Raw genomic sequence first — 25250 nt, 5'->3', positions numbered from 1 at the left:
TCCATCCCTCCGTCCCTCCACCTGTCTATTGACATCCCTTGCTCTCCCGTCATCCGCCTCCGGTTTTTGCAATTACAATCAAACGGGCAGCATCCAGGCCCCGGAGCGCTGACTGACGGCTTGGATTAACGGAGATGTGGAGAGGCCTTGGGATGCTGTGTGTGTGTGTGTGTGTGTGTGTGTGTGTGTGTGTGTGTGTGTCTGTCAGCTAGTGCCGTCTGTTCATCTACGCCTGTGTACTACATTACTCTGTATGTGCAGCATGTTTCAGCATCAGAATCGATGTGTGAATTTTTGTGTCTGTGCCACTTCCTGTCTGTCAGTTGATTTTGTCTTTATGTATCAGTGTGTGTGTGTGTGTGTGTGTGTGTGTGTGTGTGTGTGTGTGTGTCTGTGTCTGTGTCTGTGTCTGTATGTGTGTGTGTACTGCATTAATGTGCAGTGGTGGTCTGTCAGTGTAGAATGACAGGCAAGAAAAGTGTATGGAGTAATGCATCAGCATGAAAAACGAGGGTGAATAACAACACTATCTAACGATGTGTTAGTTATGTTAAATTAAATATCAAGTTGTTATTTTTTGGAGCTTTCATGACTGATAGATATTCACGTGTTAGATCTTCATGTGTAATTTGAGCAGCATCTTAGCAATTACAGACAATTAAAGAGTATGCTGAGATTTGATTTGCACATGTATATATTTAAAAAAAAATGCTTTTCCATTGCTTTTTTGTTCCGAGTTCTGTACAATAATTTGCAGAACGACCCAGCGTCTACGTTTTAAAGAAATAAAGGGAGACAGGGAGAAATGTCATGAAAAGTGACAACACAAGCAAATCTAAAAAATTGAGGATATGGAAAGAAATCACAAAGCTGTCAGGGGGGGAAAAAAAAGGAAGAAGGAACACACACGTACATCCTTTGAATTAACTTCAGTGCTGCACTGTTGCAATCGAGCGAGTCACGTCAAACATGCAACCGAACAGAAAAACGTCCCTCAGAAGGCGGCGAAGAAAGTGCGAGGAACAAAAACACGTCAATCTGCTTTGTCCAAAAGAATTTGAGCTGCTATGTGTCTTCTGTGAGATCGCTTCTTTAGCTCTTCCTTGCTAGACACCGACGTCATCCATCACAGATGACAAATAAGACATGACAGCTCTGCTCGGGAAGCTGCGGTGACAACAGACAGAGAGATACTTACAGGAGCACTGTGGGTGAGAAGGGGAAGTTTGTTAAGACGAAACCAGATTTTAAGATCCACTGATCTTATTGTGTCCTGTGAGTCCCCTAAACAAAGGTCTACAGACTTCAACAACACTGACAATTTACTGATACAATTGTATTTGTTTTAATTGATCAATTTTGGAAAGATTCCAATGAAGGTTATTCTAATCTTAGAAAAGTGGCAGAGTTTACATTTCTATTTTTGATTTCTTCATCACAACTCATAGAACAAGTTTGGAAATACAAAAAGAGGACCTTCAGTGTTCGAAATAGAAAGCTGTGTTGCATAGAAAACATTCTGCTTTTGCTGTGTTAGACTATTTGTCCTGTTTAAGTAGCTTGGTGCATGTTTTTTTTGCAATTGCAACATGATGTGGGACGAAGGAGCTGGAGTTGTGGCACATCACAGATAAATGTCAAATAAAATGTTTTCTATCATCTATGATATTTTATTTACAACACACACTCGTTCAGAGTCATCATTCATGTCAGTCAACCCTTCAGTTTGCATATTCACACTGTGATTCGAGGTGGAAAGTCGTCCTGGTTGCCCTTACCTTCCCCCGGCCTGATAGAACAGAGACGGGCTAACCAACCAGAATGTCCTCGCTGAGCTCCTGAGCCAATGGCTGGCCGTCTGCGTGTGCGCGAGGGCGTGTGTGTATGTGTGCGTGATGTAAGCACAGGGAAAGGAGAGGTGACAGCGGTGCGAGGCTGATCTAATAAAAGGAGAAGATGAAACGCTGTCAGATGCTGTGGCGAGCGGCTCAAACGCCGGCAACGTTTGGTAAAACACACACGCGTCTCCTCCCAGACAGTCTCCTCTCGCTCACACACTATCTCTGCCTTACACACACACTGGTGCAGGAACGCACATTTCTGTGTGATAGACAGTTTCATAGTGTCGTAGCTGAGGTGTTGGCCTATAAAAAGCAGTGCTGATATGATTTAATGGGCGAGTCTTATTATAAGACTGTCGCTGGGCCAGTGTAATCTGGCTAGCGCTCCGGGGCACAGCACTGAGACACATGCACTACAATACTCCACAGCAGATAATATTGCTATGTGCTACATTGCTATTATAAGATAGAGCCATTTGCCACACTGATACGCCGTGTATGAGGCTGTCATTTGGGAAGGAGTGATTTATGACTGTGAGGCATGAGAATAAAGACAGATTATTTTTATTCATGTGTCTTTAGAGGCCAACTTCATTTCCTTTTTGTTTGCACTGCACTTATTTTTATACGGCATCAAAAGGAAAGCGCCTTCTGTGCAAAAACACACATAACACCATATGGGCTTTGTGGTATTTATATAAGCCCTGTAGAGTCTGGACCACCTACTCAAAAACTGCACAATGTCACTTTGACATTGATTCAGACTCTGCACTTAATAGAACAAGATCCCTCTGTTAGCTGTCGTCCAATTTTTGCTAGGACTAAATTGCTATTAATTATAAATAGCAGAGCAGCTGTCTTAAAATATATGACATATCTACTAGCGTATTAGACACTGAGGTGATATTGCCTCTCCTGTCACTTTTAATATTGGCACCCTGGCTCCAATCACAGCCTAATAATGGCTTCTCATTACAAGGTGTATATGTGTGTGTGAGTGTGTGTGTGAATGTGTGTGTGAGTGTGTGCGTGAGTGTGTGCAAGGAGAAGGCCTTCAATTCCACCACTTAAAAGCCACAGATGACACCTTGTAAAAAGTTAATTTCATTTTAGACATTTATGGAATAGGGCTGTAAATTCAAGCTCTCGCTGTGTGCCGCGAGGCTATCAGCTCTGATAATTGAGATGTTGAATAATTAGATGTAAGTAATTCACTGTGTGTATAAATGCAAAGCAAGGTGTAGAGAAAAGTTTTAACTATTTGAGAGCAGTGAGGGGAAAAAAAAGTGGGTTTGACCTGAACTGCTGTGGTGAAGTGCAGAGCCTGGTTTGATTGTTTTGAGATGTAATAGTGAAGATTGTCAGGAGATGGCACTGTGCTTTCTGTGAGCACAGAGGAGCATTGGATCAAACTAGACACAACAGACGAGAGGATCAGGCAACATTACTGATTGATGTCCTATTCACACTGCTTACATGTCATTATTACACATCCCATTAAGAAAGACATTTCTGTGACATATCCTTATACGGACGTGTGGGATCACAGGGTGTATGTCCTTATTATAGTATAACTATATCATCTAAAAATCGAAACATTTGTGTAGGGTATACATTTCATAATGAGATTTATTTTCATCAGATTGTATGACTCTTGTAGAAAAGCTCTCAACATGAGCTTTTTCAATCCAACTATTTTGTGTAAACAACAACCACATCACATATAAAAAAATACATCTTCTGACAGTAAGAGCCCAGGGTCATTAAAATACAAGAGATTGTTTTTCTTATTATTAAGGAGCCTTCCATTTCCGTCTCCGTCTCCTGATCCCCAACTCTTTCAGTCCCCAGATTGTCCAGGTTTTTATTTTCTAACGAGAGTCACGCTGCCGGATCTATTTTTAAACTGCTTTCATTTTTTCCCCACTTTAACTACCAAGTTTAGTGATATGAGAGTAGGATTTCCACCTGATCGTCTATCCCCTGTCACACATACACTCCCAGCTCTTCTTGTTACTCCTACACCCTTACCCTCCCCCCCCCCCCCCCCCCCCCCCCCCATCCCCCTTTTTCTTCTCTCTCATGGCCTCTGTCTTAATTTCACAGGGGAATCATTTGACAGATATTGCCCTTGAAGAGGCAGCCTGTGCCTCGCCACTGAGAGCAATGGGGGGGTTGAGGGGTTGCGGGGATGGGAAGAGGAGAAATTGAGGGGTGGGGTGGGGGGTTGGGGGGGGTGATGGAGAAGAGGAAGCGACAGAGAGTGAGAGTGATGGGGAGAATGAAAGTGTGTGTGGGGGGGGGGGAGGGAGAGTGGAGGGTAAAAAGTTATTAAGTGGATGTGAAAATGCAGCGCAGCCAAAAAGGTTAAGTCTGGAATAGGAAATTAAAACTTGCATTGCTTTTGGCTTTAAATAGATTTGGTTTCATTACGGGCGCCAAGGCCAGTTAGAGTCAAATCCCTCTGGAGAGAGAGAGAGAGAGTTAAAGGGAAGGTAAGGGAGAGGAGGAGGAGAGATGGTGACATCGGAAAGGAGGCAGGCGAAAGAAAAGGGAACAATGGGAGAGGAAAGAGGCAGACTATCATGCAGTTCACATTCATTTTCAATTTCCGCCTGTTTCTCCCCAAACCCCCTTCCACAGTCAAGTGAATACCAATTCTACATACCATGACTGGTTTAATACTAAGACTTTAACTGAAATCCAAGGCCGCCACCAAACATGAACAGAAAACATTCAGCAGGCATTGGATAACAGGTGTGTTAGGACCATGATGTGACTATCTTTCTCTATCGTCCTCTTTTTATTTGCGTTAACATTTTGAGTCTTTTGTGACTTGAGTTCAACTTTTCACCCATGAATATATGAAACCTGTTCAGACCTGCCTGTGGTTATTTAAGCACTTTGCTTTTGTCAGCTGGAAAATGAGGAAGCATGGGCCATTTGCAGCTGCAATCAGGCATCTTACTAATGCCTCATATACATAAACTATCATGAAGGACACAATCATTTAGTATCACTCTTTCTTAAAGTCTGACTGTAGCAGTTTAGTGGGAGGACGCATTTCATACTTATGGTTAGAGTGTACACACAAACAAGTACACGCACACACACAGTCGTACTCACACTCACCCTCTGTGACCCTCTCACAGCTCTGGTTATTGCCTCTGTGGTCTCCCCCAAGAAGGGACAGAATAGAGAGGAGCAGGATACATGACAATGAACATGTGAGAAAGGTGGATGAAACAGTGAAGGGAGGAAGGATGAGGGAGAGAAATAAGGAGAAAAATAAGCAAAGGACGTATGTAACACTGAGAAGAGAAGACTATCGGGGGACAGAAAATTAGAGCTGGATGGATAAATTAAGAGATAAAGTGAAGGAGTGTGTGTGTGTGTGTGTGTGTGTGTGTGTGTGTGTGTGTGTGTGCATGCGTGATTGTATTAAGTATGCGTTCTCTTGAGAGATCTTATCGTTTGCCACCTCTGGCCATGCAAGTTAACAACAGCAGTAATGAAACACAAGCAGGTGCATACATGAATACATAAGACGGTTGAGGCTTTTCAACACTATTAAAGTTGGTAATTGTTGTGACCGTTAAGGGTCATATGACTTAAGTTGACTATCTTAGCTAGAACAGATCAAAACATGTTACCTGCAGGAGAGGGAATTCAGCAGAGTTTAACCAATAAACTGTGAAAGATGACTTCCCATTTCAGAATGTAATGATACACTTTGTCTTTATTTGAAGAGGCTTATGTTTGTCTCTTCTTAATTCAAACTAATCCTAATGACATTTCTGTAAATGACAAAAAATATACTCCTTGATTAACTTAGTGTCACATGACACAGATTACACCTGATAGTAAAAAAAAAACCTATATATTCTCTAATTAGGAAAAATAAACTGTTAATGTAGTCTTAGACTGTGATTGTTTTTCATCCAGGCTAAAATGCATCTTGCAAAGCTTGACCACATTCTTAAAGCTTCAGGTGTTTGTTGTTGCAGATTAAAAGAGAAAGGCGTCTAATGATAAACTCACAGACCAGACAGTTATCTGGTTCTGCAATTCAATTCACAGATTTAATTGTTTGGAAGTTTTGGGTTTGAAGTTTGAGACTACAACTTTGCTGTTTTGGTTCACTTATATGGCCAGTGTTTTTTCCAGCATTTTCAAGCAGCTGTTTGTTGCTACATGCCTCAATGAAAACACAAAGGTTTCCCCTAGCACAGAACAGAAGAGACAAACCTATCATCTAGGTGTTTTATACCTAGATGTTCATACCGCTGTACAGCAGATGAAGAGGATGAAACTGCCCTGAGGAGTTGGTGGCAAACCAAACTGAGTAATAAAAAAAAAAAAAATAATCCAAACGTGTAAAGTCTGTCCCTTCCTGCAGATGTTCCCTCATTCTTCTTAAAAAATAAATACATTCTGCACAGGAGCATGATCGTCCTTGACCAGGGATATGTGTCTGTTCTATATGTCTGTCGGCATGTTCTATATAATCTGCTTATGGCAATTTGATAACAGTGCAGGAAGAATCAGGACAGTTACTGTTACAACAGTAAAATATTCAATTTGTAGGAGTGACAGAGGTCGTATGGAGACAACACTTTCAATAAAACACAACAGCATGGACAGTACTTTGGATATCAGCTATTGAAAACTTCTGTGCAAACATAACACTCCCACTATAAGCCTTTAGAAACACATGAAACAAGCCTTAATGTTAAATGTGTCAAGAACAGAGTGAGGGAAAGTGAGAAGAAAACAGACGGTAGACTGGGAAGGGAAGCCATTTTCTTTCCACCCACCATCCTACTCTCCGGCAGGGACATCAACTGACTTTATCTTCATTGAGAGGAACACAGGACAGCGAGAGAGAGGAGAAACTCTCCTCTCTAGTCCTCTCCCTCTGCCGCTGTACAGCAGACTCTGAAAATAAGTGTGCACCAGTGATCCCACAGCTTTCGCTGCATATTCAGGGGGCGGCTGGGAAAACACACACGGGATACAAATAAATAAAAAGAGATGCTGGTTGTGTGTTTGTGAAGGTTCACAGAATAAGACACAACACACACTCAGAACAGCTATTATCCCTGAAACCTCAACCCCCGAATCCATCTGATGAGAGAAATAAAGGAAAAAATAGTCTGCAAAAGCTCGATCAGATACAATGTCACCTTAATACCAAAAGCAATTTACTATTCCTTTTCTCTTAAGAATAGGCGGTAAATATTCCATGATAGTGTTGCATGCAAACTAGCAGCGGCAGACTAAAGCACAACACACTTCTCTTATCTTTCAGAGTATCATATATGACTCACTCACACACTGTACAGCGGTGAATAAGGCAACTTCTGTCATATAATTGAAGATGCGTTGAGTATTTGTGTACATGTTTTCACAGGAGTTCATGTTTGACTGTTTATTATCTTTTTAGAGTGTATTTAGTGTGTTTGAGCTCTCTCTTGTCTGCCTGCAGTGTGTGTTAGCGTCTCTGTGGCTAATGGCTGGGAAGCAAGCTAAGGTGGCTTATTAGAAAACATGAGCGGTGCTGTCAGGAAAAACTCTCTATCCAGACAGCAGGGAGAAAGGAGGGGGTATTACCTTGTTGCACAGGAATTGAGTGGACAGTTTCTGTGTGAGTGAGTGTCAGGGACATAGAGAGAGAGAGAGAGAGAGAGAGAGAGAGAGAGAGAGAGAGAGAAAGGTGCTGAGACAGACGGAAGGGCTGAAAAAGAAGAGCTGACAGCAGCCACCACAGTGAACACCACCGTGTACAGCAGTAACATACCATTTCTGAAGACATTTCTTCATAAGATTCAACCTTCACACTGCCTTGAGCTACTGTTTACAAAGCTGCATAAAACCAAACTTTTCTGGAGTGCTCTGCTACACATGATGTTAGCCAAATAATAGCCCAGAGCAGAATATCTAGAAACTACAAGAAGGTCAGAATGCTAGCTAGGTGGCAGCAAGCTTGCATGAACAATGATGCCTGAATTAAATAGAAAAGTTGTGGTCAAAAATTGTCAAAATAATTTCTTGCTATGTTAGCGAGTTAGCATACTCGCTTAATGAAATTCAGCCTTGTATCATTTAAGCTAGTTTTCCCTTTCTACAGGTGTTTTCAGACCAAACAGTTCTGGGGAGTTTTTAAAGAGGAACTTTCCACTGAGGTGTTCCCTGGGAACTACACACATTGGGGACTTTTTTTTCTTTCTGCAAAAAGGTTCTTCTAAACAGGGTTTAGGAACTTAAATAGTTCATAGTTCCTGTGGTTCCTAGAACTATGATAAAGTTCCTGCGGTCTGAAAACGCCTAATGACATGTCAATAGTCCTTTGGTGAAAAAACACCTATTAATATACTTTTTTTTTTTGCTTATGAGTTGGTTTCTTAAAATTCAAGGCAAGTGTCGGTGTCAACCCAAAGATATCAACATGTGTGTTTTCACTTTGATGATGTCACATAATTTACAACTTAGCTCTGCCCACTTTTAGCCAAATAGAAATAAATGCTTTATTTGTGTGCTCACCGTATTGAAAAATATGCTAAAGGTAGTTTTCTGTAGTAGAAAAGATGCTGTCTGAATAGCTGCATTCAGGTTTAATAGTAAATGTTTCATTTATATTCAAGTACGCCAAACAGTCAGTTTTTTATTGCCTGATTCACAAGACCCATTTATTTTTTTTCTTAAACATATCTTGCCTTCCTGTTTTTTCATGTCAGTTAATGTCACATTTTAAATGATTCAAGCTTTGACTTAATTCACATTTTCAATGTCATCTTGAATCACTTTGCTTGTTCTAGCTTATTGAATATCAGTTTACATTTCACTTGTGATGAGCGTCAATGTGAAGTGGGCTGATGATATAAATAGACCTTGCTTAAAGCCACCTTGACAATGGTTGTAAAGAAAAGCAAAGCTTCATACATACATTTTTTTCCCATTTGATTTCACGAGATTCAAAACTGTGTGACCTTCCAGTTACACCTAGCAGATACTGACTCTCAACAGAACTCGGGTAGAAAGATGTGATTTGAATTTGTTGAAAAATGAATCATCTTATCATGCGGAAAGGTAGAATTGAACGCTTCAGATGTGAAAAGAAGGTCTTTTGATGTTACAAATATCTGCAAAGTCTGTTATTTACTGTGAACCAAAAATGCTCCCTTCCAGCATTAAAGAACCATTTACACTCCTCAGCATTATCAAGATACACACACCGTACACACACACACACACACACACACACACACACACACACACAAACACGCACACAGTCGACTCTCTTCACTTAGCAAGTGCTCCTCTCGTCTCTTGGCATCAAGATGAAGGCCAAAGCCAAACTCTAAGTGCACAGCTTTCCATTTAGGCCTAAAATACGACTCTTCTCCCCCCGTGAGGGAGGACAGCAATGTACCCACTATATTGCTATAAAAAAATCTGTTGAAGTATTGTGTACATGTGTGTGTGTTGTGCGGGAGAGAGGGTGAGAATGGCTAAGCAAGAGCACAAGGTAAAGACTGTAAGATGTGATGGGCTGGCGGGCTTTCAAGGCCCACTTTGTAGCCGGGGAGCTGAGGCTGGGATCTGTGCTAATGTGTACGTGTGTTTCTTTATATACCATACATTTATGTGTGTGTGTGTGTGTGTGTGTGTGTGTGTGTGTGTGTGTGTGTGTGTGTGTGTGTGTGTGTGTGTGTGTGTGTGTGTGTGTGTGTGTATACACCCCTCACAGCAGAATGGAGAGAGTGAGCACTTCAGCAATGACAAGTAGGTAAACAAAATCATCCGAGCAGAAAATAGAGAGATGGAGATGGACTACAGGGGGAAGATAAGGAAACAAGGAACAAGGCTGGACATTTGCAAGGATGAAGGGAGAAAGAAAGGATGTAATGATGGACAACAAGAAATAAAAATAAATTTAAAAAAAACAAGAGGAAAACTTTGGAAAGGGAGGTGAAGTGTGAAGAAGGAGTAAAAAGAAAATAGAAATAGAAAGAGAGGCAGGATATTACCGATAGGGAATAGAGGAGAGAATTATGAGGGGAAGATAATATGAGACGAGGGGAGAAGAAATAGCAGGACAAATTTACCCTCTATGCAAATACTGCCAAGGGCCTAATTTTGGAAAATTCTTTCACTATTATGGATCATAGTTTGAAATGAAGTAAATTGAAATTGAAAAAGGGGGAAAAAAATGGAAGTAAGGAAGCAATTTCGACTAGAACCAGGGAAAAAAACATTCAACTTAAAGTAAAGGCTAGTAACAATTCAATATCACACGGTGTAAATTATACAGGAGGCTGCTCCATTATGCATTTGTAATCAAATGTAGCCAAACCGCGCTCACTATTTTTTACGTGCATAGACTCTCCACTTTGCATAACAGATATAGCCCATACTGCAGTAACGGCATTATGGGAAATCACCTTGTGTCTCGGGGTGACCACAGGGCCGCTATGTATGGACGGTGTTGTTTTGCAGCCACTCCAACTAAATCACAGCGGAGTAAGTTCGTGTTCATGAATACTGACACAGAAGTGTTCATGTGTTATTATGTTTGAGCATGTTTATTTTATGTGTGTGCGTGTGTGTGTGTGTGTGTGTGTGTGTATAGGATGTGTGTTTGAACATCTGTATGCACCTCTGCCTCCCTATTCCTATTCCTCCTCCCTGTTTCCTCTCCATACGGCTCTGTCGTGATGAAGTCCGTCGCAGGGTCCCCGACCCAATATCCCACGCCTAATAAACTAATACATCATTAATGAGAGGGAGGAAGGGGGGGGGGGGGGGGGGAGAGAGAGTGGGATGCAGAGAAAAAGAGAGATGCACTAGCAGGCTATAGCGGGCTATTGCTCCACAGCTCAATAGGCTTTCTAACAAGGCTCTGTCCTTGAGAGAGGCTGCATACTAAAAACTTCTCCGTTGGCCGCCGTGCCAAGCAAGGGGAATTCATAAACAGAGGACAGAGTGAGAGAGAGGGGGGGGGGAGGGAGGGAGGGAGGGAGGGAGGGGAGGAGGTAAAGGAGAACAGATGAGAGAGAGGCCCTTAAAGATGGGAAGGAGGCAGACAGAAAGAGAGAGAGACAGAGCGAGGGAGGACGATGAATCATGTCATGCTTTAATTGTCCTTCTCTTATCTGACTGTTTGGTGTGGGTCAGACTGTCTGTCTGACAGACTCCCGGTAATGACACATGATCAATAACCCGTTTATTAGTTTGTTTGTCTGACTATTTCAGCCTGTGGTTGGACTCTTCTGCCATTTGTTTGAGTGTGTGTGTGTGTGCCTTTCTGAGTGTGTCAAAGAGAGAAATCCCATGTGTATAGGTGGAGAGTAAAAGGGGGGTGCCACTTCGCTTCACAGCGTCTCTGTTCAAACGGATGCTGGATGCCCCACTCGTAGGTAGTCACATTGTTTACACATATGCAAAATGCTCCGACTTACAGACATCACCACACACACTAAGATAGACGGATAAATAATTTGTAAAGAGAAAGAGCTGGATGTACCCTTGTACTCATGAAAACACAAACACACACACACTCAGGCATGCACGCACGCACAAAAACAGCTCAAATTGGACGTCTCTGAGCAAACAGTGCCGCAGGCCTCATTTGAATAGAGATAATTGAAAATCAGACTTGTTTATCAGGCTTAATAGAATGACAGACACTCACAAAAGAAGGCAGGGAGAGCGAGCTTAGCGAGCATTAGCATAATGTTCATGGCTGAATGGTTACTAGGTCCATTAGGCCAGGGAAGGACATTGGAGAAGTTCACTTTTCATGGCTGGGGCTAAATGCTGAAATATGACTTCATTTTGAGGCGTTACTCGAAAATGATGTATTGGCATTTCAATGCAAACGCAAAGGTTGTGGAGAGGGGATTCGTGGTATATGCTAGATGGAGAAGGAGGAGAGGAGAAGAAAGGAGAGAAGGGGGAGTTTAAAGAGGTGGAGGGATGGTGTGCTGGGAGAGATTTGGGAGACTGTCCAAGCTGTTCATTACCTTTGATGCAAATTATCAGACCCTATAATTAGGCCTCTCATATCACTCACTCTTCTTCATTTTTTTCCCTATCTTCTGGTGATCAATGACGCACAGTATGGGGTGCAGAGGGGTTCTGTAGCCCTCTCATGGTGTTTGTTTCTCTCTGGACCTCTGGCTTGGCTCAGAGAGAGTGTCATCAGAGTAAAAACCCATCTCTGATAATAACCTATGCAATTAGTCTGCAGGACACATGATGTCACACAAATCTGTAGGAAACATTTCCATTGAGTTGAGCTGACATAAGCAAAATAAAGAGAACATACTGGTTTTGTCAAAATGAGTACCAACAGCTGAAATCTCCTGAGTATCATCAAACAAAAAGAAGAGCAAGATTATCCAATGTTTCTTTCTAATAAGGAGCTACGGAATTCTATTATCTGCCAATGTGCAGTGCCCACAATCCATCGTCTCTCTACAAAGCTTTTTAGCAGCAAAAAGAAAATACAGCAAACAGGGGGGAAAAAACTGCATGGCAGAGCCCAGATTGCCTCAGGACAGCCCTCAGACGATACAACACTGCCCTTGGCTTAACAAATTAGGACTACTAAAAAAAAAAAGAAAAGGAAAATCCCATTACCTGGAAGGTAAACCAAAACAAAAGTCTGATTCACTGCGTTCTGCGGCTTAACCAGGGATGATACTGTATCAGATAACATGACAACGGCGGAAAATCAGAAACCTAGCAAGACAATATAAGCAAAACAAAGACATACCGGGAGATAGGAATGGAATACCAACACTGGAGAGAAGGCATTGAATGTTTTATGAAGGAGGCGCTGTGTTTTTCGACTGCAATGTGCCATTTACTGAGAGTCCTTCCCTCAGAATAATGTAAATACAAGGACTTTGCAAGATAAACTGATGGTCCCATAGTAAAATGTTAACTAAGTAAACTACCACACATCTTAAACTGACTGATGAGGACGATGGTCTCGATATTATTGATGATGATGATGATGATGATGGTAATGACGATGGTTTTTGTTTGATAAACGACGACTTATAAGATGGTTTCTATACTGATTAGAGCTCTAAAGAACTGCCGTCAATGTTGTGCTTTGCCTCTGGTCACTTCCTGTCAGCACCTGTGTGTCCAATCAGACTCAAAGCTGATCGTTTGCTCTTACTGACATTGTTCCCTTTTTTCTAGACCCTTGCTTGTGTTGTACTTACTCTCTGATGTACGTCGCTTTGGATAAAAAACGTCTGCTCAGTGAATTGTAGACTGATCACTAAAAAAAGGAATTCTTACAAGAGCATTTCTCATTTTAATCCTAAATCAGTCAAAGTTGTCTTCGAAATACTCCCAAGCATTCTATGCTCCCTGTATGATGTTAAAATGTCTGATTAAGAGAGAATTTAATGTGAATTATAACAGAAAAAGGTTTGGTATATTGCTTTCCCTTGCCCCCAAAGATTAGATCTATTTACTCTTAAGTGGTGTTCTATCTAATAATGACTTAAATTCCTCTAAAATGTGCCTGCAAGGATTAGCACAGGTAAACAACAGCTAACTGTTATGAGTTAGGGTTAACATAATCTACTTTGACCATAGTGCCAAAATGTGTGTGTTTGTGTGTGTGTGTGTGTGTGTGTGTGTGTGTGTGTGTGTGTGTGTGTGTGTGTGTGTGTAGCTGAAAGAGTAATGTAGCAGCGAGTCAAAGGTGAACCAGAGGTCTTCTTCAGTCGTGTGTTATGTGTGTTTTGGGGGGAATATCCTTCTCTTCCCGACAGGTTAATGATGGGATTAGTAGTCTTTATGAAGAAAGAAGAGCACTGAGAGAGTCATCTGGAGGACGTGCTGTTCTCCCTCTAATTGAAATCATTCTCTTTCCTGATATTTACAGTTTATTAGACTGAACTGTGGCTTTAATCAGAACCAAAATTTAAAGGAAATGCTCGGAGTATGACAGATTCACATCACAAAAGTGAGCCGAAAGAATAGAATGACAAGGGGAAAAATAGCACATTTATCCAAGTTAATATCCAGGCTCACTGCCCTCGCGTCGGAACAGATATCTAAAGGTAAAAGTCAAAGTCAAGCATCCCATTTCCCCCGGTGAAATAGTGTCATTAGCAAATGGAAGAAAAATGGTGGAATGGAGGGAATGATGACGTGATGGAGGCCCCTCATGATAAAATAAACACACTTATTTAATGTATTTTTATTATAAACCCGAGGCTGGAAAGTAATGCAATGTCTGATTGCAATTGAGTCATTAACATTTGGTTAAATTGGCAATACAATTAACTGTTAAGGGAAACAAAGAGTACTGTTTTAGGACAACTTTGTCCCCTTTAGATTGTTTTAAAAGCTGTGATTATCAAAGAACATGTTACGCAGAAAAACAGACACTGTTGACCTCAAAATGACTTCACCAACAGCAAGCTTCCACTCTACTAATGTGGCAGTCCCTGAAACTCTGACACAAGGCGACAAGGCAAAGGACAGAGGCGGACGGAGAAATATAGAGGCAGAAAAAAAAAAGAAAAGGAAAGCAGAGGACAATGACATTCTAGCTCCTCTGGGAATAGGGGGATGTGGGGGAAACAGAGGAGAGGAAGATGAGGAGAGGAAGGTTGGGAAGAAGAAGAGGAGGAGGAGGAGAGGGCAATTTGGTTTCCACTCTTCTCTAATCTAATATGTGTAACTGTGACTGATTCTCTGTCCTAAACCAGGACCCCAGACACCGGGAAAGGGCACCAAACTTCTGCGTTAGCCTGGGGGACATGAAGCAAGGAGGGAGAGGAGCAGGAGAGGGAGAGAAGGAGAGAGAGAGAGAGGGAGAGAGAGGGAGGGAGAGAGAGGGAGGGAGGGAGGGAGGGAGGGAGGGGTGAAGGGCAAAATAATGTGTCAGCTCTGGTGAAAAAGAGCGATAGAACCAATTCCAGAAATGGAAGAGAGATATTCCCAAAGCTTGTGTGTTATTGCCGGGATGTTGGACAAAGCAAATATCTAACACAGCGCAGTAAATCCTCTGAATGTGTTTAGTTGTTGTGAGAGAGGACAAGGACTCCACAGAAAAGCACCGAATCACAATTTTTTCACAACACCACAGAAACTTGCTGACTATAAAGTAAAATAAAATGTGTTTTTTTTTTCAGTATATGTGTTTGTGTGTGTGTGTGTGTGTGTGTGTGTGGGTGTGTGTGTGTGTGTGTGTGTGTGTGTGTGTGTGTCTTTTAGGGCCTGAAAGAGCAGCAGCTGCGGTCGTGTTCGTGACTCCCTCTGCAGCAAAGCTAAGGTTAGCTATTTGCTCTTTTCACACCTCACAGAGTAAAAAAAGGACTTGGAAGCATTGGGGAAATTCAGCGATTAAGACTTCCCAAATCCCTCTTTTCACCGCGGGGCAAAATCCACTGTGGCTAGTCCCTGCTTTGAGACACAAATACCTGCCAAACACACATGTACGTACACACACAGCCTCAGACACAGTCCTGCATTCTCCATTAGCTTATTGATTTTAGAGGGGAGAGAAAGGGGTTTAGGGCGAGATCTCTCTACAGGGGACGGCTCAAAAGGCAAGGTCAGCAGAGCTGTACACGGTAAAAACACTCTGATGATTCCTCTAATGTAACCGTCAACTGAGTTTCCAAACAGGCAAGATGCAAGAGTAGCTTCAGCCTTCTAATGTAAAAAAAAAAAAAAAAAAAGTCCTTAAGTGTACAAAAGTCAGTTTGTATGATTGCTTTAAAAAAAGTTATTTGTGCTTTAATATGAAAGACTGAGCCTCTCTTTTGCAGAACAAAGGCAAAGACAAAGACAAAACAAAAGAAAGGTGTCTCCTGTTTTTGGAAAAGCGGTTGCACCAAATCCTCAAATTTTCCAAGGCACAAACAAACAAACAAACAAACAACAGACTCTCACTTCAAACACGAGCACAGCATCCAGTAAATGTAGTCACCCAACAAATAAAGACTCAGCAAGCAGCGGGGATGGAAAAACTATTACATGTGCAAATAATAGTTTTAACTGTTTTACCAGTACTGTTACTGACTTTGATTTGTTTTTTTAGACAGATTTAACTGCAGAATGTGACTTCATCTGAGATGGATATCAAGACAATAAAGGAATGCAAGAGGACAAGAACGACCGGATGATTTCCTTCAGCCATTTTAAGCTGTAGGCTCAAGGGAAGAGAAAACCCCAGCTGGACCCGTTTTGAGTTTATGATTATTAATCATAACTTTGTTTGGAGACACACCTGATTCGCAGTGCACCTATGATATTTGATGTCTTCAGGGTAATGGGCCATGTTTGATGGCAACTGCCTGCCCTCCTCAGTGTCACAAACAATTTAAGTACACCTGAGATTAAGTGAAAACATGTACTTTAAGGGCAGTAAATAAGTGTCATATGGCTTGTTCTTCTAAAACGTGTACTCTTTAAGTTAATATTCTCTAGTTATTGAGTCAAAGTAAGGCCTTATCAAAAGGTATTGTATTCATCTTCAACCTGATTTAGAATTGTTACCTTTTGGAGAACATTTTGAAGATGACATTTGGTCATTATGTGTAAAATTACAAGTGTTGAAATAAAGAAAATATGTGCAAGTGTTTTCTTGAGGAGGTGGGGCTGGGTTTGGGGAATCTGGACTCATTATATCCATTCTATATGCTTTGCATTCTTTGTGATCTAGACATGATTTTGAGGATGCTACTGAAGTATACACATAAAGATGCAAATCCTAGTATTTCACCATTTCCGTCACATTATCTACATGACAATGTGATGTCATCAAAATGGATCAAAACCTGTTGCAGTAATCACCAATGCGATATATTCTGCTCATTGACAGGTTGCCAAATTTAAACATACTCCTAATCCGTGACGGCACATGACAGCCATATATCTCAAATGCAACTCACACAAATGTGCCTCACAGCCACTTATACACTCTCGGTGTGTATTCTCAATGTCAAATCACCACGTCTCTTTAGAGCCCAGACACTGCAACACTTTGGCTATTCAGTGTGAAAAATATGGAGACACACTTTTAAGTAACTGTGTGTGTGTGTGTGTGTGTGTGTCCAAGCGCATGGTGCGTATTCAGTGTGTCAGAGATGAGTAGCCATGCACGGCTCTTAGATAAGGCCTGTTACGGGGCCCTTAGAGGGACAAGCAGAGCTGGGGAGAGGGGGGGGGGAGTCTGTAAGGGCGCATTCTTCTGTGGCGATCAGAGCTCATTCACAAAGGTAGCACTCGCCTGGACTACTCTCTCTTTATCCCCTTGTTACTTTCTTTGTACCTTCTTTTTTTTTAATTTTATTTAAATCTGATCGCCCACACAAAGCAAATACATTTCAGCCCAGCCAGTATTATTTTACTTCTATATCTTCAGTTATGGGTGACCTCTCTCTCTCTCTCTTTCTGTGGGAATTATAAGCATTATTACATGACCTTAGTTGACCACAGTGCGAAGCACCTTGGTAGCTTATAATGTGCTATAAAAATAATGTTGACTCACACAGGGCCTGAGACCTTAACTTGCTCTTATTCATTTTGTGTACAACTAATATTGGAAAAGCTCATTAATTAGTTTAATTATTTGAGTTATTATGCAGGTTCTACCCCTCTATATAATTCAACAGGACTTAATTTGTGATTAAAGGTGAATAGAAATTAGTCTCAGACTTATTCGACTGTTCCTCATGATATCATGTGTGAGGTAATACAACGATAAAAGAAAAATGTACAGCTGACGCGTTTCATTATGTTATTCATTTGACAGAGTATAGGGAAGTGAAAAACAGTCATAATCTTTTGAATAATATCACTTACCTAAATGATGAAGGAGCAGCACGACCAACAGCAAAGACAAAAAGGAAGAGAAAAAAGCCATGATTATAATGTGATCAGCACTATGATATCACTGTAATTACTCATACATTCCATAGCATTTGCATATAATTACTTCCACACAAGAAAATGCAATTCATTAATTTTACATACTGCATTCCAACAGGCATTTGGCGTATAATTACATATGTTCCCAGAAATGTTTCCCAACACTGGTGACACTGCACACTGTGAGCGTGTGTGTGTGTGTGTGTGTGTGTGTGTGTGTGTGTGTGTGTGTGTGTGAGTGTGAGATGTGCTCTATTAAAGTGGTTGTTGGATCATTAGGGCTTTTGAGATTCACAGTAGATTTCACAGTCTTATAATGACTGTGTTTGCACATGACAGAGTGGGAGAGAGAGGGAGAGAATCAGTGTTATTACCACAGAAATGGAGAAATGAATGAAGTGATAAGAAATAAAAGGGAGAGATATCTTTATAAATGGCAGAAACTTTAACTGTATAATGAGTACTTTACCATGAGAGAGGGAAAAGGAGAGGGGAATTAAGAAAAGGGAAGGGGAAGGGAAAAGGGAAAAGGAGTGCACTGATTGGCTGTGGCGATGGCAGTCACTTATTTAGGCCAATAGTGAGACAGCGGCCCTCCACCATTAAAGACCCATCCTGCATGTACACACACTCTTCCTCTCTTCCATCTCTGTCACACTGCCTCTCAAACTCTCCCTCCCTCACTCACTCACTCCTCCGTCCCTCCCTCCCTCTTTCTCCCTCCTATTTTCAATCTCCCTGCTCTCATTTTAATTACCCAGAACGACAGCGAGGAGCCTGCACGAAAGAAATTAAAAAAGGAAAATGGAGAGCGGCGAGAGGGGGGAGGAGTGAGGATGGAGGGGAAAGTAAAGAATGGAAAGAAAGGGGGATGTTGTGTAGCTTCAGATGGGATGATAAACAATCTATCCCTTTAAGTGAATTAGAATTGGAGTAGGGGGGATTTAAAATGGATGAGGAGGGAGGGGGTGATTTTTATCATGATGGCACGAGGTCATTGAGGTTAGAGCGAGGAAAGTCGGATGCTCTAGTCAATGCAAGTGTGAAATCTACCTGTATCTTTTCTAGACACACACAACCTCTTACATCAACATATCTCTTATGGATGTTGAGGATACTTTCATGTTTTATCATCACCGCTATTTCTGTGTCCATGTGTTTGAGTATACTTGCGTGTAGTACTGTATGTAATGAATGTCCCTTTGCAGGGTCTCAAAGGGACGCAGTAATGTGTCCTTTTTCCGTCTCCCAGGGTGAATGTGTCCCTGTTGTCACACTCTATGTGTGTGTGTGTGTGTGTGTGTGTGTATGTGTGTGTGTGTGTGTGTGTGTGTGTGTGTGTGTGTGTGTGTGTGTGTCAGAGCTTAGCTGCTAGCCTCTGGATTTTCATCAGCACATCTCTGTTGATGCCACTGTTAGCCAGGCATGTAACAGTATCACACACGCACACACACACACACACACATGCACGCACGCACGCACGCACGCACGCACACACGCACACACGCAAACACGCACACACACACAAAAAGCGACAGGAAGGAAAGCAACACAGAGCAGAAAAGGGGAACGGGGACATGATTTCAAAAGCACCGAAACGAAATCCTCTAGAGTTGAGATCACAGAAACACTAAAAAAAGAAAGAGATGAAAGCGCAGTCGCTCTCTTTTGGAGCTTTTTCAACACACAAAACATCGCAGTGCGTTTCGTTTTTTGGGAAGGTATCAGTTCTGCGTTTTTCTTGTTGAAACTCTGTTCGGGTAATACTTTTTTTTCAACCGGTCTACTTCCTCGTGTGTTGGAACATGATTTGTCGCTCTCATCCCCCTAAAGACAATTTTTAATAATTCCCTCACTTGTCTTTCTCTCTTTTTCTCCTCACTCTTGTCATTCATTTCTCCTATTTTATCCTCTCCATACTTTATTTCTTCCACCTTGCTTGCTGCTTCTCTCCAGAGTAGGTTTCTGATTTAAATATTTAGTCCTTTTTTAAGAGTGAGGACACAATTATTAGAGCTCGTTTCTCTTTCCCTGCTACCTCTCAGTTTCCTCCATCCTGCCTTGTTGTCCTCTTCTCGAGAAACGAAGGTTGGTAAAATATTGTTAATCAGAGCTGTAGGCGGGATTACAGATGGTGATGTCATCTTCCAGTGTTAATACAGGAAAACCAGCGTCAGAAAAATTACACATTGTTGAGTTGTTCCGACTTAACTCACAGAAATGACAACATATCATTTCTATTAATCACCTTCTTTAAGGAACCACTTCCTGAAAAGCTTCCGGTGATATGTTGACTGAAAATGATTTTGATTAGGCAAATTCCTCTGTAGCTTTTGATTGGTTGATGCAAACATTCCCACCTCCCAAACAGATAACTAACATTAAGACCTCTGCTGGAATTATGTTCCTAATCTATAAAATAGAGCAAGAAGTAAAAGCTTAAGTTAGAGCATCAAAAGGTGATAGGAGAGAGAAATTTGTGGAGATTTAGTGATGTAGATAAAAAGACAAACAGAAGAAATATGATAATAAAGCCGGAGAGAGAGAGTATGATGGCGTGGGATTGTGTATGTATATGAAGACTGCAGGGTGTTGGTTGCTCTGTCAGAACGCAGCAGGAAACTCAATGGACTGGGGTCCTTCATTATGCAGCCCGGGCACGGCTGACTGAGGAGCTGCCTGTTTAAACAGCCAAACCAAAATGCAGAGTCGACTTGTGTCACAGCGTCTGTTACACACACACACACACACACACACACACACACACACACACACACACAGAAATTCTTAATGCTTTCATATACAAATCATCCACATTTTCACACTCGTCACACGCACAACCACAAAAATCACACATTTAACTATCCATATTAACACACACACACACACACACACACGCACACACACTAATGAACAGACACACGTTCCTGTCAGAGGAACGTTTCACCAACACAGATAAACACTTGCATTTACATCTGCATGTGAACGAGCACACAAAATCCGACCTGTATGCAGTCAAGCTCACACATGCACGCGCGTGCACACACAGACAGACAGACAGACAGACAGACAGACACACACACACACACACACACACACACACACACACACACACACACACACACACACACATACACACACACAGACACAAAAGGAATCTTATCTTGCAGTAGGGAGAGCTGTGACATCACTGATGCAATTTCATTTATTCTTTGTTTCATTAATTAAAGGGACAAAACAAGCAACCGAAGGAACGAGAGCGCAGTATAAAAAGAGACAGAAAGAGGGAGAGAGAGAGAGAGAGAGGGAGACAGACTGCATGTCTGAAACCAGATGTAAAGCTCTGTTGCAGGAAGGGATCAGCCATCATCATGAAGGATGGCACAGTGTAATGCAAATAGACTGCTGTAATAGCAGTAACACCAGCGCTGTATGTACGTCTGTCTTTATGCCACATTTTCCAACATTAAGCTTTTACCTGCAGTTGATCTCTATCTGCAGTTGTTCTTAAAAAAAAGCCAAAGATGAATTACATTAAATTAAGAAACCGATGAAGAAAGAACCAAACAGCAATGGACTAAAACAGATGATAGTTTAAACAAATAAATTAGGGCAAACAAACATTTTTGAATCACGATTAGTCACTGAATTTCAATTGTTAATGGTGATTAATCACATTTGAAATTTCACATTTGAAATTCCATTATTTTGCATTTCAAAACAGTTTTTATTTAGCTTTTTTTTTGTATTTTGGACTGTCTCAAGGTTAGGTTAAATTACTTCCTGTTTGGATAAAAACCTGCTTTAATTTGGAACGAAAATAAGGAACTTGCAGATCAAAAGTTCTAGAAGGAATAAAGATAGCTATCACTGGTTACATATTACTTTTGACTTGTCAACTGAGCTGCTTGAAGATGCTACAGTGCTTTAACTATGGTGCGCCACAAGGGACAAAAGAGCATGCGATGAAGATTCAATGATCGCATTGTGATTAACCACTTAATGCTAACAGCTCTAAAATAAATACATTGATTCTTATTTTTATATATTGAAATAGTTGGGACGCAGACTTTATTTTGCTCATCCAGAACTACCAAACTGCTGAGTACATCTTCTCAATTAATATCTGAACTTGTGCAATTTAAATAATAAATAGAAGTGCTATTTCTGAAAGATAAATATGAGTTAAAAAAACTCAACCAACCCAAACAAGCATATAAATAAAGAGTGTGTATTTATCAGTGAATGGATGCACTGATGTGATCAGCTGATGGTCCATGCACCGATGTCAATAGCTGACCGGTGTCTTTTGTGTCGAATCAATGCAACGCTAGCAAGCATACCTGACTGCTGATTCAGAGAAGAGACTTTTAATTGGGCAGTAGAAGACACCTGTTGGTCAAACTCTGAGTCGTTTCATCAAACATGAAAGCTAATGTTGTCAGCAAGTCTTACACCACCTTTGGTAAAGATCAGCCACATGCAGTTTGTAAGACATTTTTCAGAGACATTTCAAGAGAAGTGACTACTAATGACAAGTTATGTACATCCAATCACATGGCTCATTCGAAAAACAGACACAAACAAAGAAGTAAGTGAGTAAGAGTGGGTGAGGTGGCTGTGGATTGGTGTGTCTTAGTGCTGGCGGATGTGTCTAATAAGCCATCCTTCCCTTCCAGCGCTCCCAGTATCAAACATCTCCTTGCACTCCAGTCGTTTACCCGCACACTGATCTCGGTGCTTTCGTTTGTTCCAGCGCTGCTGCTTCAAACACAGACGTGCCTTTTGGGGGCTGCGCACGTATCTGCTCTCTTCCTCTTCCTCTCCTCCTCTTCCTCTCTTTCCCTCCTTAATGTTCCCCTTTTCAAGTCTTTCCCAGGCGTCTGCGCGTCTTTGTCTTCTCCCTCTTTCGTCTTTCAAGTCAAGACAGGTGGGAGCAAACAGCCTGGCAGTTTTCCTCTCCTTTGTATCCTCTTTTTTGTTTTCGTTCTGTGGCTGCTCTTCCTATCTGTCCCTCTCTCTCTCTCTCTATCTGTTTTTACAAATTGAGTTGAGAGAAATCCTTGATCTACCATTTCTTAGGGGGGAAGTTAGTCTTAATGAAAACACATGGTCTGATGGATTTAGACTACTATATCTACACAAATATCTACTGCAGGAAACAAATACTGTGATCTCCCAAATAAAATTTACACTGATTCACACACCGTTACACATGTGACACACACACACACACACACACACACACACACACACACACACACACACACACATACACACACACACACAGACCCACACAAAGTCCAAAGTGCAACTAATGAGAGGAATGTTCTTCTATGAATTTAAGCCTATTAGGTTAGATCTATAACAGAAGTTGGTGTGTTTTACAAGGCTGATACAACATCAGCTCTGTTATTCCTCAAACAAAAAGCCAAGTGAACAAAATCCATATTCACGCTCATTTTCTTTGGGGGACTCTTTTCATTTAATATCTACCTGACAACCTTCATATCACTGTTCAAAGTTCATCAGTGAACCGAGAAGTCGTTTTATATACATGGTTTTATATCCTAAAGACAGATCTGTTTGAGGATCCGTTTGATTTATTACAACATATGATATAATTTCATTAAAGGAAAATTCTGCTTCATTATCCAGCATTTAGTAGCAATAGTAAAATAAAATAGTTTCACCTTCTTTGCTTTTTCTAAGAAAAAAAAAAGTTGGGCTAATTTGACCTTAACTTGTTTGAGTTTTTATTTAGTGATAATACCACATGCTCAAATTCCAGCGTAAACTTTTCAGGAAAGTACTAAAACTTCAAGTTTTAAATTAAAAAAAATGCCTTTGTTCGAGATAGGACAGTGGATAGAATCAGAAATCAGGGGAGAGAGAGAGTGGGGACTGACATGCGGGAAAGGAGTCGCAGGCTGGATTCAAACCTGGGACGCCCACTTGAAGGACTATAGCCTCTGTACTTGGGGCGCACACACTAACCAATAGGCTACCAGCGCTGTGAGTTTTAAAACTTTAACTTTAAGTTTCCTCCCAGTTTGAACTTAGTATGACTGTTGTGTGACGGACCTTTATGATGAAATCAACTACCAAACAAATTTTAATCAGAAATGCTAATTTCTCCAAAATCTGATTGTACATCATGACCGCTTGCTGTGTCTGACTACTTTCTCTTCATGATAGTGAATACAGTTAAAGTCTTTCAATGTCTTTTGTTTTGTCAGAGGTTTCTTTATCTTAGTGAATAATGCTTCACCTACTGGAAGTATCCTGTACACATGGGTGGTTTGTTAGATTGCTCCGAAACATCGCTGGTGGTTCTTGCATTTTGAAACATTTGTCTTTCACCAAACTAACAACACTTCACTGCGCATGGCCTCATCTGCATACATGTCCAATCAGCACCTCTCCCATGTTAATGCCTTATGCACTGCACCATGGTAAACAAAAAGAGAGAGCACAGTTCAAGGGCAGGGAAACTGCAGCATTTCAGAGCGCCGCTTGTGTTGGTCTTAGCAATAAGGTCAACAAAAACAAACAAACAAAAACAAAAAAGAGGCTTTAAAATTCAAATCTTTGAAAGAACACAATGTTGACGTGCAGAAATAGATACCTGAATAAATAAAATAATTCAGTATTCCCTCTTCAGTTGTGGATTGCAGAGGAAGCAGAGAAGCCTTTTAGAAAACTGCAATTCAGCCGTGCAGGAAAACTCTGGGACATTCTGCATTAATATTAAAACAAACTACAAAATATATAATTGAACAGTGAGTGGTCAAAGAGCAGAGCGGGCCCTACAGGAGGAAAGAGCCAAGTTAATTCATGAGCAAAAAATCCTATTAGCATGTGTCTAGTGGCATAAAGCCGTCAGAAATAAACAGAGAGAAGAAAGCTCAATTTAAAATGAAATGCAGACTGCGAGGGGGAAAAAAGGCATTCGCTCCGTCCCTCATTGCTTCCTCTGAATCGTTTTATTACTCTCCTGCAAAAATCATCCCAATTACAGTGCTAATTTTAGCCTCCAGTTCTGTGCGCTTGTGAGTTTTTACATTTCCAATAGGCTTAATACAGCAGGCACAGGACAAACTAACCTTTGTTGGCTTTATATAGCTCAGAAAACACAACAGTGAAATGGCTATGCTGTGTGTGTGTGTGCGTGTGTGAGAGAGAGAAAGAAGGCGAGAACAAGTAGGAGACGTAGCAGCATGCTCCCCCCCCCAAAAAAAAGTGTTAGAGAGAAGACGACAGCTTGCATGAAATCCCTACATTTGTGATCGTGCGTGTGTATGTGTGTGTTTGGGCTTAGTGCATTATGTTGCGGTGTGTTTTTCAGTGTGCACAACTGCCAAAATGTCATTCCAGTAACACAACGATCATCAAAGCCTGCGCCATCTATCCTAAAGACCATCTAGTGATATTCATAAAGAGCATAGCAGATAACAGCCTTGTCATGTTAGCTCCTCTATAATCCAGACGTCT

At 41.2% G+C, this 25250-nt stretch overlaps 1 protein-coding gene across 5 annotated transcripts in view; it reads right to left on the bottom strand.

Annotated features, from left to right (window-relative positions):
* The window catches only part of arid1b (AT-rich interactive domain 1B), a 174424-nt gene that overhangs the window by 67715 nt on the left and 81459 nt on the right, over nucleotides 1-25250 (bottom strand). The window lies entirely within an intron of this gene.

This window comes from Labrus bergylta, chromosome 18, assembly GCF_963930695.1.
Source record: "Labrus bergylta chromosome 18, fLabBer1.1, whole genome shotgun sequence".
Lineage (NCBI taxonomy): Eukaryota > Metazoa > Chordata > Actinopteri > Labriformes > Labridae > Labrus > Labrus bergylta.
The sequence above is the reverse complement of the archived record's forward strand: the minus strand, read 5'-3'. Positions and strand labels throughout refer to the sequence as shown.